Consider the following 16,551-nt stretch of genomic DNA (forward strand, 5'->3'; position numbering starts at 1 on the left):
ACTGGAACGGTGGAACCGTCACAGAAACAGGGGATCGAGAACTGACAACCATATGCGGGCATGGCATCGAAAAATTAGAGCCATATCGGGAAGATCGCACACGAACCCTTTCGCGTTCATTGATTTAATCAAGAGAGACAAGGCCCAAACAAGAGTCATCTTGCTTCAAGTTGGAAGCGGGGGAGCCGTACGTGCGCGAGGCCGGAACTGGGCTAAAAAGTCAGAAAAGCTGGCGGAGTATGAAGTACGCTTTTACAGCGGCGTCATTTCGATTTTTTTTAATTTCTGAACTATGCTCAAGCTTCTTTTGAAGTATAGGCATTGGTGAGAGCTTTAGCCGGAAAAATAAGTGTGTGAAAAAAGTTGCAGTCGATTCGCTGTACCAGTGTGTGATGTGTGAGAAATAAAACCAAGATACGTTTGTTGCAAGCAGATGGAAACTTTCTAATCGAATGCAGAAAAATGGTTTCGAACAAGCCTGAAAGGAGAGAGGGGAGGGGGTGGGGTGCTAGTGCGTGCCTGTACACATATCTTATATCTGATGGTATGTTGTGGCCCCGAACAAGGTAAGAAATGAGCGTCGGTATGTGTTGCGAAGAAGGGTTCCTATGGTTCAGTGAGGGTAACAAAGAAACCACTTATTTCCGCCATGACCTTGCACTACTTTAATGTGGCGATTGTGTAACACCGTGTAAATGAATAAGAAAACGAAGACATATGTCTCAAAGTGATTGTGACAATCAAGAGCAATTGGGCATTTATCTGTCTAAATCAAACTTCCAAAATCGCTTCTGTTCGCGCAGTCAAAGCCGGCGGTTTATTGTCAAAGCAACCATTTCTATTTTATTTGAATTTTGTACAATTTTTATATTTTGTCGTGACAGATGGCGCTGTGAAAAAAAAAACTAGCTCCTTTCTAATTCGTTTTCGCAAAGTTCCGTATGTTTCATTCAACTTATTTTACTTAGTAGACTCAATGCCAAGTATTTCAGAATTTTATAAACAATTAGAGCTAGAGATATTTTTGCATCTAGAAAATATTACTTTTCGATGATAACGGCGGCCTAATTTGTGATTGAAAAAGTAATAAAATATAATTAGTTTCGTTTAATTCTTTATGTCTACAGACAGAAGAAGATGAGCATTTCATTGTGGAGGAAGATAATATAGTCTCAGCGGGTGAGTCACTAAAAGCCTTTGGAAAATACACCAAAGACACAAAGTTCGCAAGGCCTGCCGATTTCTACCTGATGCTCGTCGGGTAAGCAAGATCACGTAATTCAGCCACAGGTCTAGTTGTGCCGTTGAGGCAGAGATAACATATCCTAGTTTCTTACGGCGATTCAATACTCCCGAGGGATATGTGAGAGATTAAGGCGGCCGTGCGAAAAGTTTGGGGTTTACAATAAATTACACACTGCTTAGATCAAATCTTTGCCTTCCAAAACCCCACAAAACAGGGACTAGATTTTATTGTAACTCAGGGGCAGTCGTAGAATTTTTTTTTTACAGAAACGAGCGCAGTTAGCTTTCAACTCGTTGCCGGAACAAGTGGCCACATGATCTTCTATTACGGATTCTAGGCAGGCAAGTGGCGAAACCTTGGCGGAAGCCGGAGTGGTATTACTACAGGGTGATTTAAGAAGAGGCCAGGCTCTTGAAATCGACCGCGAAATTCGGTTTCTTAACCTATCGCGCTACGGATTTGTGCAGCGTTGCCCAGAGATGGCGCATTTTTTTTTTTGGTAAAAATTGGAAAGAGTGAACTTACCTGAGGAAAAAGTGAAGAAAGAAAAGGGCTTAGCTCCTATGAAAATGCAGTGACGCCACCGGTCTTCGAACAACACGGCGCCGTTTTGCACGGGAGACAAGAGTAGGCGCAAGCGGCCGCGACACCAACTGCCACCAACGAATGAGCATACGACATCTTTAGTAGACAAGGTACTGTAGTTCCGTCTTGTTACCGTGCCTGTTTTGTTTTTCTGCGACTGTCGCCACCTGCGGAACGCGCGCTGCTTTTGAGTCGAAAAGCTCGTCTGCTAAAGACGCCGGCTCATGGCGCCGTACGCTCGTTCGTTGGCGGCGTTCGTTGCGCCATCTCTTGTCTCCCGTGCGAAACGGCGCCGTGTTGTTTGAAGACCGCCGGTGTCGCTGCGTTTCCATAGGAGCTAAGTTTTTATTTATTTACTCTTTCTTTCTTTTAATTTGCTCTTTGCAAAGTTAACAAAAAAAATGCACCATTTGTGGGCAGCGCTGCACAAAGTCGAAGCGCGATAGGTTAAGAAACCGAATTTTGTGGTCGATTTAAAGGTCCTGGCCTCTCCTTGAATCTCCCTGTAGAGTTGGGCTATTCAGGTCACTGCCCAGATTAGACGCAAACTACTACCCAAATGTTCCTCTAGCTGTTCATTCTCACGAGCCTAACTCGAGTGATACTCGAGCCGCCTTCGACACTTTACCCCATATGGTGTGGTCCCCGTAACTACGTCGTTAATTTTTACGAAGCAGAATAACATTTTACCAATACAGGGAAGCTCCTGAGCTAATAGTGTTTCCTGAGAGTACAGTAGGATATATCGAAACCTTTCCCGAATGAATATGAAAGGAAAACGAAACCATTTCACGTTAAAGTATTTGAAAACAGAATCCCCTCGAAGATAAACACACTTGATGCAAGGTCTTTCCAGCTTTTCTATTCACTCTTGGGACGGAATTTCTTCGAGACCCCCAATCACGCAATTGAATTCTTCTGTCACCTTTTCGTTCGACCGAAATCTCTTTCTCGCCAAGACATATTGAGTTTTGGGACAAATATAAAGTGTGAGGGAATTCAGACTTCTATTCTCTTATGTTTTTGTGTTTTTTCTAATCGGAGCAAATAACGAATGCAGATCATTTGCTATGCATTAAGAAAATGCGACACCCATCTTGCCGAAAGCTTTCTGTTTTCAATTCAATTCATTACGTAAAATGTTATCTACTGGGCGACAAGAGATGCCCACGGCTTCCTCTATTTTACGCACTTTCATTCCGCGACATGCAAAACATTTCTTCTACATTGTCTGATGTGATTACCGTTTCACTGTGTAGCGAACCTGATTCGTCGCTGAATTTGTGCCACAGTCCTAGAGCTTCGAAACCTCCAAAACTCACTGTTGAAAACGAAGGCAATAAATATCAAGGGCATCAAAGCTGAATTAATTCACGTTTCTTTCCTTTATATATATATATTTTATGACCACTGGGCCTTTGATTTTATTTTTGATTAAAAATGCACAAGGTTGTTTCACTTGAAGGCTTGTCAAAACTAGACTATAGAATTAATCGATTTGATATTTGCGTTCAATTCATTTGGATTAGTTGGATTTCGGAATGTTTTCACTCTATGCTTGTACAAGAGAAGGTAAAAAGGGCGCACAGAAGAATGGGATAAAGTACCCAGGACGAGTGCTAGAACAAAAAACCTTAACCAAAAACCGACAAAAAAATCCGACTTGATCATAAACAACCTTCCTATACTGTAAAATTGGGCATAGTAAATTTTTCTAAGCCAGGCAGTTTTTAGCTAGGTGAAAAACACCCAAGGAGGACTTGTTTTAACCTCCAAACCGTGACCTGCAAAGCTTTGATATGTTTTTCTTAGGTCATCCGTTTCATTCGTACTACTGGCACTTACGTGTTCCACTCACTTTATGCAAACACCGTCTAGATTACGGATTCAAAACAATCATATATGTTCATATTTTCTTTAAAAAATACATCTTTATTTTTATTTCGGCATAGTTTAGTTATTAGAAGGCAATACATAGTTCACACATATGTGCTTATATGTATCCATCCGATATGTGTTCTATAGAGGACACATATGTGCTGATATTTTTCTCCTCTTTGTCTTCGTCTTTCTCTGTGCTGTATTTACGTTACCTAGTGATGAACAAACTCGCCTGCATCGCCACCTTTGCTACCTTCGTGCCTCGGTGCGACTCGTGCCAATAAGCTTGTGTAAAGATCATTTCAATCCAAAATTGCAACATGCCCTCTTTTTCATTAGCCGGTTAAATTTACTTTACGGCGAGGTGACAAGAGACGTGTAAAAAAAGTTTTGTTGCCCCTCAAAACGAGCGGTAGAGGTGCATATTTTCGCTAATACAAGTTATTCATGTATTATTTCTGACGATAGCAAAGCCCTTTATTTATGCAAATCCTACTAATTTTAAATTCTCAGTATTAGGCTGTCGCAAGCATCGCAGTTTCAGTTTTAAAATTTCCGGTCAGCAGACATTAAGAAACAATTTTCTGGAAACAATATTTCTCTTGCAAAGGTTAAGCGAAGTCTTCAATTTTTCGACTATGTTTATGTATAGAAAGCGAGTTCAGCGGATGTTTAATATTTTTAGATGCTCGGGTCTATGTCCCGCGGCGTCGTAGTCCGCACTCACACTACGCATGCGCAACTCTCCTCCTTCCCTCTCTCCAACAGCTGCGCGTTACTCTCTCCGATTTCTCTCTCTACCAGCTGCGTGCACTTCGCGTGCGTTCGCTTCTACTCACACCGCGCGCGCATGCGCAACTCTCCTCCTCTAGTCTCCTCTCCTTCAAGTGTGAATATAAGCAGCGGTAGCGCGCTGCGCACGTTCAGTTCACCGCTGTTAACTCCACTTCACTCCGTTCTTCCGATGAAGTGTGATGGAAGCAACAGTCCCGTCACTTAGTGGGTTGGCGCAAGCAAGCGTCAGCACCACCCCACAAACTAACGTTATAACACGCAAGTTAACAACGTTACTAACAACGTTACTAACACCGTTAATAACACCGGTAATAACGATCCGCGAGGCTCCGCATCACCCCATGGTTCCCCTCGGGAAGATGGAGTAATTTTTGCGGTATCTTAATGTTCTGAATACAAAAAAGCTTATGCTTTTCTTGATGCACAATCTTTTTCTATATTCCACCTTGGGTTCAAAGCGACGGCCTATCCGTGGTAAGGGCCGCGGGTAAATATTACATTCAAAATCGAGTTTTTTACTTTGACAGGGCTGGTGATGGGTAAACGCAGACGACTATATTCTCATCTGAAACCTTGCACCGATTTTACGGGTGGCAACCTCAGCGCGCCATAACCCTTCACAAATGTTTCCATATTTTCTTAAATCGACGAATTTTGTGTTTTTTGATGACGCTCAATTACGTTCTAATTAGAATGATATGTTTTTTCTTACAAACTAGAACGTTCATTCACAAGTTCTAGCTAATAATCTTACTTACCGTGACAGCTCCTCTGTTACGTCCCCATCGCCGTGTAACTCACCTGGCGAGACTGCATATGTGTAGCTTTCACGGCTTTTTTAAAAAAGGAAATATAAAGCCTGAAAAGCACAAACTATATGAACATACACCGTTTCACGTGATTACTGTTCATAGCAACAGGGATGCGTTTAATTAGTATTTTCATATTTGCATTTCAGGCGCCGCTTAGGAACACGTAACAAGAACACTAACAAGTTATCTCCTAATGTTCACGGTAAGAGAGCGGGGTCAGAAGATGCTCCGGACCATACATCTGTGCAGAATCTTGATGAAATCGGAGTTTAACAAGTTATTTCTGAGAGATGTCTAAGCAATAATGAATGATATTCGCCGTTTCTGCTAATCGGTAACACGAATTACTGATTGTCATTCATAAGTTGCTAGCCGTTATCACAGAAGATGGCCTTTACTGAATAAAATTAACATTGTTTGCTTCGATGTAGTTGGAGAAAATCAAGTTCAAAATGTTTTTCAAGCACCTTTTGGCCACTTAGTTCACAAATAAAATTTGACGAAAAGTGTTGTCGTCAGATGATGAACATAAAATTCTCATTCAACGAATATCTCTTGAAAATTTTCCTTATATTCGTGGTGAGATTTCTACAACACCAAACGCGAAAATCAACAACAAATTATGAGTGTACATTTTTATTCTTCGTAAAACTGTAAGGCCTCAAGTGTATGTGTGTCCGCAAAACATAGTGTTTTTAATGACAAGACAGCCTACGCATTGCCCAACGCTTAGTGCCCACCAAAAGGAGCTCTAACGGTACAGCCTGATGCTAAAGTTTTAAAACTCACTGTTTGCAGATTCAAAGGTTAGAAGCATTGTTTTAATTTTACTCTGGCAAAAAGAGTCCCGTTTTCGGTAGCCGACGTCACTCCTTTTCATGCGTTGCTGGACTTCGTCGACTGCCCTCGTCTTATTGTGAATTTCCTGAAACTGTTCATAACCTTTTAGTCAGCATGTTCTGAAACTTTAGCATCAGGTTCAAGCACCGAGCGCTACATTTGGCCAAAGACTGGGAGTTTAGTTATTCGAAATTTAGCTTTGCGCTGAAAAAAGTAACTGTAAGTGTTTGTTTGCGTGTTTGTTTTGCATGTACTTTTCTGAAAACAGATATTACCTGGAAGCACACCGCCCAACTTCCAGATACGGCTTGTTTCCTTGGCATTCGAGAATTTTGACAAGCGGTCACGCCTTGGCTAATTATTAATTTTAAGTGGCTGAACGTCTCATAATTCTAAATGCCTGCTTTTCCAAAGAGGGGAATTTTCACATCATAGCGTATTCTTACAGCTTGAAAAAAGCATTATTGAATGTATTTGGAAAGCAACAAATGGATTATTTCCAGGTATCGCCTTTTCTGGAGGGGTCTGCGTTAAAGGCATTAATGTGGGAATTTCCGAGGAAGTACCTCCTCTGTACTATAGATTCACCACAATAGCCCACGAAATTGGGCACTTGTAAGTATCTTGTCGCTTCCTTTACAAACACATGTGCTTAGCGTATCACCGGGGAAAAGCTTTTCTAGTCACCGTTGGTGAATCCCATGCCTTTTATCATTGCTACGGACATTGCGATATGGGCCGATAAGAAGCGTGACCATGATGAGCCTTGCTTTGCGTTTCTTAATCTGTCCCTGATTATAGTTTTGAGCATTAGATAGTTTTCTTATCATGAACAATATTTTCGCAGGCTCGGGAGCACGCACGATGGAAGTGGTCCCTTGGGAAATATCAAGAATCATCCTGGTGCTCTTGACTGCAAGTTACCAGAAATATACATGATGAAACGCACGGGGCCTCGTGGACCGCCTTTCGCTTTTTCGCATTGTAGTGAGGAGGCGATGCAATTGGTATTGAAGTAAGTATTTTCGTGAACTTCCTAAGGCGGTGGCATCATCAAACCTTTATTCTTCTTTTGACACGTGACATTTCCTATGCTATTATATCACCCTAATTTTGAATGCATCGTTTTTCAGTTGACGGGGATGTTACTTCCAATCGTAGTTACTTAAATCGTAGTTCACTTAAAAGGTAGCTAAATCCACCAAAGGAATGACGTCGCTAAAAGCGTTACCACAAAACGCGCAATGTTCCTTAAGCTGTCAGCGATAGTTGAAATGAACTTGCAGCTCACCTGCCATTGGAGTGGCAACGAGGCTGCAAGTTCACAGCAATAATTCATTGTATTGTGGTTGTGCTGTTATTCTCGATATAAACAAATTATGGTCATTATATAGACTTTAAGAAACATCAAAGCGTTTACCAAAACACAACTGAATCCATTAAACGTGACAAATAATTTTTCTTTTTAGATTCCTAGTGTGTCCGTCGGTTGTTTGGGGTAAACGACCTGAACCGAAAGAAACACTACAAGGTTGATTGATTCGACGCCCTTAAGGCCCAGTCACAATGAGGCAACAGTCGGACAACTCTATTTTTTAACACGAGATAGACGCGTTTCCGGCGACCCTCTCACATAGCGGCATCAAGAACAGCACGGCAACACGTTGCTCTCACCCGGAATCCGTGTTGGCCGATTTGTTGTCCGACCACCCTATCACACCACGCTGACGGCGGGCCCAACGCTTGGAACACTCCGCCATCTTGATTGTTTACCTTCGTTCGTGTGTGGCGAGGCGTCGCGGGAAGTGCGACTCTTCAATGTGCTAGAGCACTCCAAGGGCCGGAAATTGCCACGTGACGACATCAAGTAGTGACTGTGGTTAGAAAACTTCACACGGGGAGCATTTTCCACCCTTTATTTTATGTAAATGTTCTTCATTCGTTGACAACGATATAGCCCTATACCAGGAAGATGAAATTGCCGATATATGTTAGGAATCTACGACATCGTATAAGGTGTTTCTACTCAGTTTTTTCTTTCCATGCATTTCCTATTTCTACAGTAAAATTGAGTTAGCACCTGCAGTTCCCTGAAGCGTCTTTTGTAGTGTGGTGTTGAGCTGAACTGACACTGCTTAAAAAACTACGACACCGACATGATCAGCCTTCATAACAATAGGTAAAAGGAATGTTTTTTCCTCGCTGTATACTTTATTCCGCCTACTATGTGATCGCTTCATTCCCCAAAACGTCCTGGGGATTTTCGAATCAGTTCAGGTGTCTGGTAGCGGCTGTTTCCTAGTGCCAATTAAGCTGGCTAAAAAATCGCGTTTTTTATTGCATTTGCAAAGAACGATGAAATCCCCCAAATGTGTGTAAATAAAATAATGAAAGCGAAAAATTAGTTCTTTAATGAAGACCTACGCGACCTTATAGAAACTAACACGAATTAATTTGGAATGCAGATAACCCCAAGCACACTTCCAATCCCTTTTACCTTACTGATTCTTCGAGAAACGAGCTGGACGCTGTTGACGTCTGTGAACGAGTTGGCAACTTCTTTAGTGATATGTTTTCTGATTAGTGAAATGTATTGCGACGATTCCTTTTCCTTGTTAGTTATTTTACCTGAAGATATTATACTATCTCAAATGGCTCCAATTGCTATGTGTGCGACTGGTATTCAGAAACTGATTGAAAATCTTCGACCAAGTTGAGCTCCAGTGCCTGATATTATTTCAACGAAAGTGCTTAGGCTCTGCAAATGAGAAGCTTCCTCTCTTCTGTGTTTACTTTTCCAATAATTCTTACATACTGGTAAAATTCCTGCAAATTGGATAGAAGCAAAAGTCACCTCACTTTTTAAGACCGGTCAAAGGAATGAGTTGACAAATTATAGACCGATCTCTGACAAGTGTACCTAGTAAGCTGATGGAACATGTAATTTTCTAGAATATTATGGATCATTTGTCGGACAACAACTTGCTCTTTGTAAACGAGCACGCGTTTACCGGCGGTATCATTCTTGCGAAACCCAGCTTTTTGAATTCGTCCCAGATCTTCATCAGAACCTTCACTCTAAAAGTCACTCATGCAATTTTATGGACTTTAAAAAGCATTTGACCAGGTACCACATCAAGGACTTATTCTTAAATTACGCGCTTTGCAAATAGAACCATCTCTCATACAGTGTAATTGAACTTCCTCGTCGACAGCTCGCAAAGTGTCTGCTATGAACTCGAATCCTCATGTCATCGGAAAGTAAAATCAGCAGTACCACGGGGAACCGTGCTGGGCCCACTGCTTTTATTTTGTACGTAAACGACTTGTCCCCTACTGTCCAGTCTTCAATCCATTTTTTTATTCCGATGATTGTGCGATTTATAGAAAACCATCTGGCATTCATGATTGTATTGAACTTCAGTACGACTTAATTACAATTAAACATGGTGTCTAATGTGGCAAATGAAGATAAATATTTCCAAAAGCAAAATATAAATTTTTAGTACCAAGCGAAGTCCAGCAGAGCTTAACAGACACTCGTTTCGATGGGGTCTTGAACATGTGCATACATATAAATATATTGGGGTTCATTTCACATCAGACTTGTCTTGGGAAGCGCACATTAATCACATAAGTGTAAAAGCAAATCGAAGCCTCGGTTTTCTAAGTCGAAATCTTTACATGGCCAACTGGAAAACAATGCTTGTAGCATATACCGCCCTCATTCGATCTGAACTTGATTGCACCTTTTTAATATAAAAACACTTGACAAAAAAACTAGAATCAGTGCAAAATAGAGCCACACGCTTCATTCTTAAAAACTACACGCGCACAAGCATCACCTCATTAAAGGAACTCTTGTACCAACTCTTGCACACAGAAGTACCAACTCTTGCACACAGAAGGAAAATCTCAAGACTTGCATCATTGCATACTTTGTACTACAACTGCCCATCGAACAGAGAACTGTATTGCCGGGCTGCACCACATGTTTCCGCCGTACTGACAATTCGCAAAAACTTCATTTGGTCACTCCACGGTCAAACCTTTTTAAATTATCTCCATTACAGTTGGCTACATACGAATGGAACACCCTTCCTGATAATATTGTAATCGTCTAAGAATCCTCTGGTTTCATAGCTTCTCTTACCACTTACTTAAACGCATAGCAACCGTAACACCTGCTTTCTTGTTTTATTTATTTTCTGTTTGTGTTTTGAATAATGTTGTACTTCCCCCTTTGTGTAAAGCCCCATAGGCGCCTTAGGAGTATAATAAATGAACTAAAATGAAATCAAGAACCATTATCATACGGTCGTTTGAATGCTTTTATTTTTTAACCTTTGCTTTCTTGCGTTATTTTAATAATACTTTATCAACAGTCGAGCGCAGACATGCCATTTTATCTCTCTAGCAGTAATGTGAACTGGTCCTTCGGTAGTTCCAATTACAGCACCAGTCTGATCGTTCACGACCGCCTCTGTGACCATATCGACAAGCACTTGCCATAATTATGCAGTAAAACATTCATAAAATTATTTTAGCTGCATGACAGCCTTATTTTTGTTGGATAACGTTTTCCAAGCCTTTATTTTAATAAGCTCTTAAGAAAACGACATTGATAGGAAACTAGCTCTGCCCTTAAAGCTACATGTGTTGTCTTGTTGTCGGCCCGAAATTCGCCGAGCCGGTCATCAGAGCAGTACAGGTTGTCCAGCACAAGTTTCTTCTGTCTTTTTCCCCGAAAGCTGCCATACCAAGGTAACTTTTTCGTTGTCATCGATGTTGTGCTACTGTTGCCGCGATGGGACAGGGTTGTCGAACAACATGGGAAGGGAGCAACAAGTTGCACGGTTGTTGGACAACATGTTGTGTTGCTGTTGCCGTCGTGTTGCCTCAGTGTTCAGGGCCCTTAGAATTTTCGTAGGCACGCATTTTGGGTAATTACTCCAATTAGAGAGGCATTAATATATCAGCTGCCTTATGATAGTGGAAGGATACTTTTCTCTATTTCTTCGCGTGTGTTCATCAAAAATTTGAATGTTGTGTTATTAATCTAATCTCATGAATCAGGAAAACATCCGTTATGAAATATTCCATGGAGAAGAAAAACAAGAGGGACAAAGGAAGAACACGTATCTCCAAACAGAGTTAATTTCTCCTAGATCTGTTGAGATTTGTGTTTGTCCTTTGTCCCCTTGTTCTTTTTCTACAGCGATTATTTTCATCGTGCTTTTCCAGCTCGCTTGCACCTTTGCATTATTTTCACTCTCATAATAACCTTAATATGCAGGACATTTGCCCTTCCGGATTGAAAAATTTCATTTGTATGAGAAATTTTTGCGTCCAATGAACATATATGAATCATACAAGATATATTAGAAGATATAAGAACTATAAATGAAGTGTAAGAAACTCGTGAAAAGTTTCTCATATGTTCTTATAAGTCTTATATAGTTCTTTCTATGGTTATTGTGTGGTTCTTATATGTCCTGATATATCTTGCATGATTCATATGTGTTTATTGGACGGAAGAAAGTTCTCATACAAATGGCTTTTTCTTTAGAGTTGTAGGAGTTTGACCGGTGGCAGCTGATAAATCCCGTTAGCACTACTGACGCCTAACTCCTGATTAGCTCAGTAGGTAGAGAGCTCCACTCTAAATAGAGATGTCCCAGATTCGGCACAGGGACCAGGCAGATATTTTATGTCGCGCACCAGTCACCTAGCTGTGTTTGGAGATTGGTGTTTTTCCCTCGTCCCCGATGTTCCTCTTCTCCAGGGAATATTTTCATCACTCTAGTGCAGCTCGCTTGCACCTTTGGATTAATTTTATTAGCATAAAACATCCTTATTTCTCCCATTGCACACACCCAGATTTCAATATATTGTTATTTTAAAACATATAATGGTCGATTCTTGTTTATTTGCAGGCTACGTGGAGAGCAATGCTGGAAAACACAATCCGACTTTGACTTTTTTAAGTCACAAAGGAGGTTGCGGGCCGTTTCTTCACACCGGAGAGGTTTTGTCAAACCATTCACCCGGAGGGATACTATTCGGCCGTGAGCATCACTCCCCTTCCTCTTTGTATGCCTGTCCTCTCCCTGAAATCCGCTCCCCTACCACTCGGCAATGCGCGCAGCATGTGGAGGTACACGTTTAGTGCAGCACAGCATTTGCTCTCGCTGCAAATGAATGGTTTTGTTCCGTTCCGGATTGCTAGCAAGTGTTTTTTTTTTTTCTATTTTTCCGCTGGGGGAATTGTTATTCACGACTTGGGTTCTTGGAGAGAGGTTTTAAGGGTGCTCATCACGTGGATCCGGAGTCACACGCTCTGCTGGCTGTCGTCAAGACCCCACTGTTGTTGGCAATCGCGAATCTTCCGAAAACAAAGGAGAGAAGACGACGATAGTGGGAAGGCGAGGAGGAAAGGCGTGCAGTATGCATGGTTGATGCCCTCACTGAAAACGTAAGCGCGCGCAGCAAACTTCACGCTTTTTAAAAGCGTGCACACTTCTTTTTTTTTTTTTGCCGTGCACGGCATTTTTTTTTTCTGTTTAGGCAACCCTTGAGTCGTGCGCTAATCAACACGTTTCCAATAAGGAAAGCTACCTTTCAAGTAATGTCGATTATGTCTGTGCTGTGACATGAACATACGTCACAGCTCAGGCTCGCATAGAGCTAGGCTCTTTATAATTGGAAACGTAGTCTCGGTTTTTTGTCTTTGTAAGAAAGAACAAAGACTTGTTTTAAATTTGTTTATTAACATTAATTGAAACGCCTCTTAGGTATTGCATATATAAGGACTAGACCGTTGGATATGAAACGAAGACATAAGCAGACGTGAAATCGCTAAACATGTACCGGAAATAGAACCTACTGCACAACACATTATCTCCCATAAAAAAAATAATACAAGTACGACTAAAGTTTAATGTTTTCACCCAGTTGGGGATCTTACAAGCCCATAGACAGAAAATATGTCAACACCTCCTTATTCGCTGACCGTCTATCTCAATTGAAAATGCCATGGCTTTCGGAAATCCTAAGACATTTGCTGTAGTGTCTCTAGTTATGTGCACGCATGTTCTACTTAATTTGGTATCTAAATTAATATTGAAAAAGTAATCAAACTTTCGTCCAACACCAAATATTTGAAGTTAACTACTTTTCTTGCTACTAATATTTTCAGAGTATGAAGGACTGCGTCATAACGTGCCGTAATTGGGGATCCTTTTGGTCCGTAACGACGAACACCTACTTCGCTCCATTTGGCTACCCATGCGGGAATAATGGAGAGGTAGGATATCCCAAAATACTTTTTTTTTTTTTTAGTTTTCAAGCAGCTTGGGGGAATCGGTGTTTCTGATGAGTGCAGAGAAGGGAACCTGTCAGTTAGGGGAGCTAGAGCACCAACAATTTTAGAAACGCATTAAGTGCCGTGTACTGTACATATTACCATTGCTCGGTAGCAATAAGAGCTCGGCACCAGTGATTAAGAACGTCGAAGAGCCGATCACGCTCTCAGAATCAAGACCATAAGGGTCTACACACTGCGATCTTTCAACTGACAGCGACTCTATGTGCGCTTCAAGAACGGCTTATCAGTATATATTCTCCTAGTGAACACTGGGTAGACAATTAATCTTATATATATTTTCAGTTAGCACGACTCTTTAGAGGTGCAAGTAATAGCCGACTCCAATCGATCTTCAGTGATACACAGCCTGTTTTTTTAGGCTTTTTAGATTTGTTTTCAAAAAGGCCGTGATTGCTACAAAAACGCAGTCTGCCATCTTTAATGGTGCAAAAATATAATGTCACCCCAGCGACCTACCAAGTGCACCTGAGTCACCCAGGGTGGATAGATTGGACAAAACAAGCTGAACTCCTCTTTCTTGCACCATCAAGGGGAGATAAGCTTCTCTACTCTCAATGATTAGAGGTTTCCTTTTCCCTACTCTCCTCTTCTCTGGAGTTGCCTCTGGCATTGAGGAAAGTGTGAAGGAGTTCGTGAGAGGAGCTTATTGTGCAATCTTTTAAAATCTATCTTTCTGCAAACCATTTTTAAAATAAATTTAGGCCTTTTTTCGTAAAGGGTTATGGGGCCGGTTCACCAAAAAGATGGTTTTGAATTTATGGTAAAAATTGGGCAGTTAAAAGTCGGCATCGAATGTAACGAGATTACTAACCCTCTCACAGTATTGCAATACAAGCGGCGCATCGATAATTTTTTTTTAGAACGGAGAAAAACATTTTTTTTTCACATGTAGCTTGAAAGAAACATACATGTACTCAAACTTTCCTCTAAGATACTATCGGGATAAATGTATACCGAGACACTGCTCAGTTCTGTCTATCTCCGATTTCACATTGAACAGAGAGGAATGCCAGCAAGAGCAGTCTTTCGAACTCCGTAGAAGATGAAAAAAGACAGCAGATTTACCAAGCGCCGCTTACACAATTCAAGCATTCTTAGTCTGATGTTAATTACCAGCCACTCTTTGACGTGAAGCTCATATTAATTGGAACTGTGCTATCTGATGGCTCGTTCAAAGCAACCAAACCCATTCGGCATGCCACATGTTACTCGCACACACACACAATAAGTAGAGTTCGTCACAAATTGCAGACAGCTCTAACCTACGTAAAAGTGATATTGACGCAGGAGGCGCTCTTCTATGTCAGTATATAGTTCGCATGCCTGTATGTTTGTTTCATGTTAAGTTGTTCGCACATGTATACACAAACGTACTACAACTAAATGTATTCAGAAATATCTTCTTGCTAACCTTGCCAGATATGTGTTGAATTCTTTTTATTAACATATATTTTTGTCCGAAAATCGAAACCAGACCAGTACTCGTAATAGAGAGATCCTACTTTAAAACTTCTACGTGGTGCTGAGAATAGCGTACCAAGCATAAATTGACGGCTGGCTAATATTCCTCGGTGTCTCGCCACGACGAATTTGAAAAATCTGATATAAAAATTGTTCGCTCTTTTTCAGCGGTGCTGGTTCGGAAACTGCACAAATATTGACCGCGAGGTCTCTTAAGCAGTTACAAAGTGGAAAATTGCGGTCTCAAATATCTATGCCTTTGAAGAAGTATAAATAAAAACGTTCCTTTTGTCTTTCGCATTGAGTGTTATCACAATAAATATATGTATTCACGATATATTTTTACAATAAAATGCCTATTAGAACTTTTTATGAACTTAATTTAACTTTAGCTGCAAAAATAAAACGAAAAACGAAATACAGAGACTTGACCTAACGGGTCGTTTTCTTTTAATTTTACTGGAATTTAAAAGATTCTTCGCGGCAGTCATTAGACCAGGTCCTGATATCTGCCGTGCTACAAACCAATGAAGAGCGAGAGCACTGCAGGAACATGTATCAGATCAATCGAGGCAAATCAATTTTATTTATGAATTGACACACAATACACAACAGCTTGCACATATAAAGCCTTTGTTTCCGATGCCCAGGATAGCTTTCTGGTTATCGTGTATCTTCTCGCACGTGTCAGCATATTTCGCCCCCATCGCAACCTAACGTCTTCATCACGTGACAGAAAAATAGTCAGCAAGAAGCAAATCAAAGGAAATGCTATCGCATTTTAAGGAGTCAAGGGTAAATTTAAACTGCAAAGTTAGTTCTTGAAAATAAAACCGGTGTTACTTTTTGCACAATAAAACTACGTATCTCAGAAATTGAGAACTTCGTGAATAAAGCGAGTTCAAACGCATTGAAACGCCGCTGTGTGTAGGAACCTTACTTTTTTGTGGACACCGTTTATTGCCAATCGCGTTGTGAGCGGCGCTATCCCATTACGAAGATCACTAATCGTTGCGTGTCGCTGTATCGCACCGAGTGAGACAGAACACTGTGAGAGGCTGAACGCAGAGTTCAATAAGGTTTGCTAACCCAAGACATGACACAAGTGTGGTCCTGCTCGAGGAGGCTCGGCGTGAAAGCTACTCAGTCTTGGGCTCGCGCAGGGACGTGTACCGATGTTTCAGTACACCACAGGCGCAAAAAGGTCTCGGATGAAAAGCTGGATGGATGTGCAGGAAAGATCGCGGCATGGAAGACGAGGTCTGACAGAAGCTTTTTGACATGAACGCGGAGGAGTACCGGAAAATGAGGCGTCAGCCTAGAACAGTTTCTGCAGCTCCCTTCACCCCTGGAACCAAGAATTGCGCGACTAACCGGACAAAATATAATGATTCCCAGCTTTGTTTTTCTCAAAAGAATACAAAAACAACAAACACGACCTTATGTTGATACCAAACTAAACGCTTTTCAAGTTACACGCCTCTCGGCTCTTCAGTGTTTTCCCTCTGCGCGCCCGTGAACTGAAATAATATTTTATATTTATA

At 41.2% G+C, this 16,551-nt stretch overlaps 1 pseudogene; it reads left to right on the plus strand.

The window, feature by feature from the left end:
- LOC120836112 overlaps positions 1-15,223 on the plus strand; it is a 40,017-nt pseudogene extending 24,794 nt beyond the window's left edge.
- Positions 15,224-16,551: the final 1,328 nt, after the last annotated feature.

The sequence above is a fragment of the Ixodes scapularis genome, unplaced genomic scaffold, assembly GCF_016920785.2.
Source record: "Ixodes scapularis isolate PalLabHiFi unplaced genomic scaffold, ASM1692078v2 PGA_scaffold6__148_contigs__length_123643588, whole genome shotgun sequence".
In the NCBI taxonomy this organism is placed as follows: Eukaryota; Metazoa; Arthropoda; class Arachnida; order Ixodida; family Ixodidae; genus Ixodes; species Ixodes scapularis.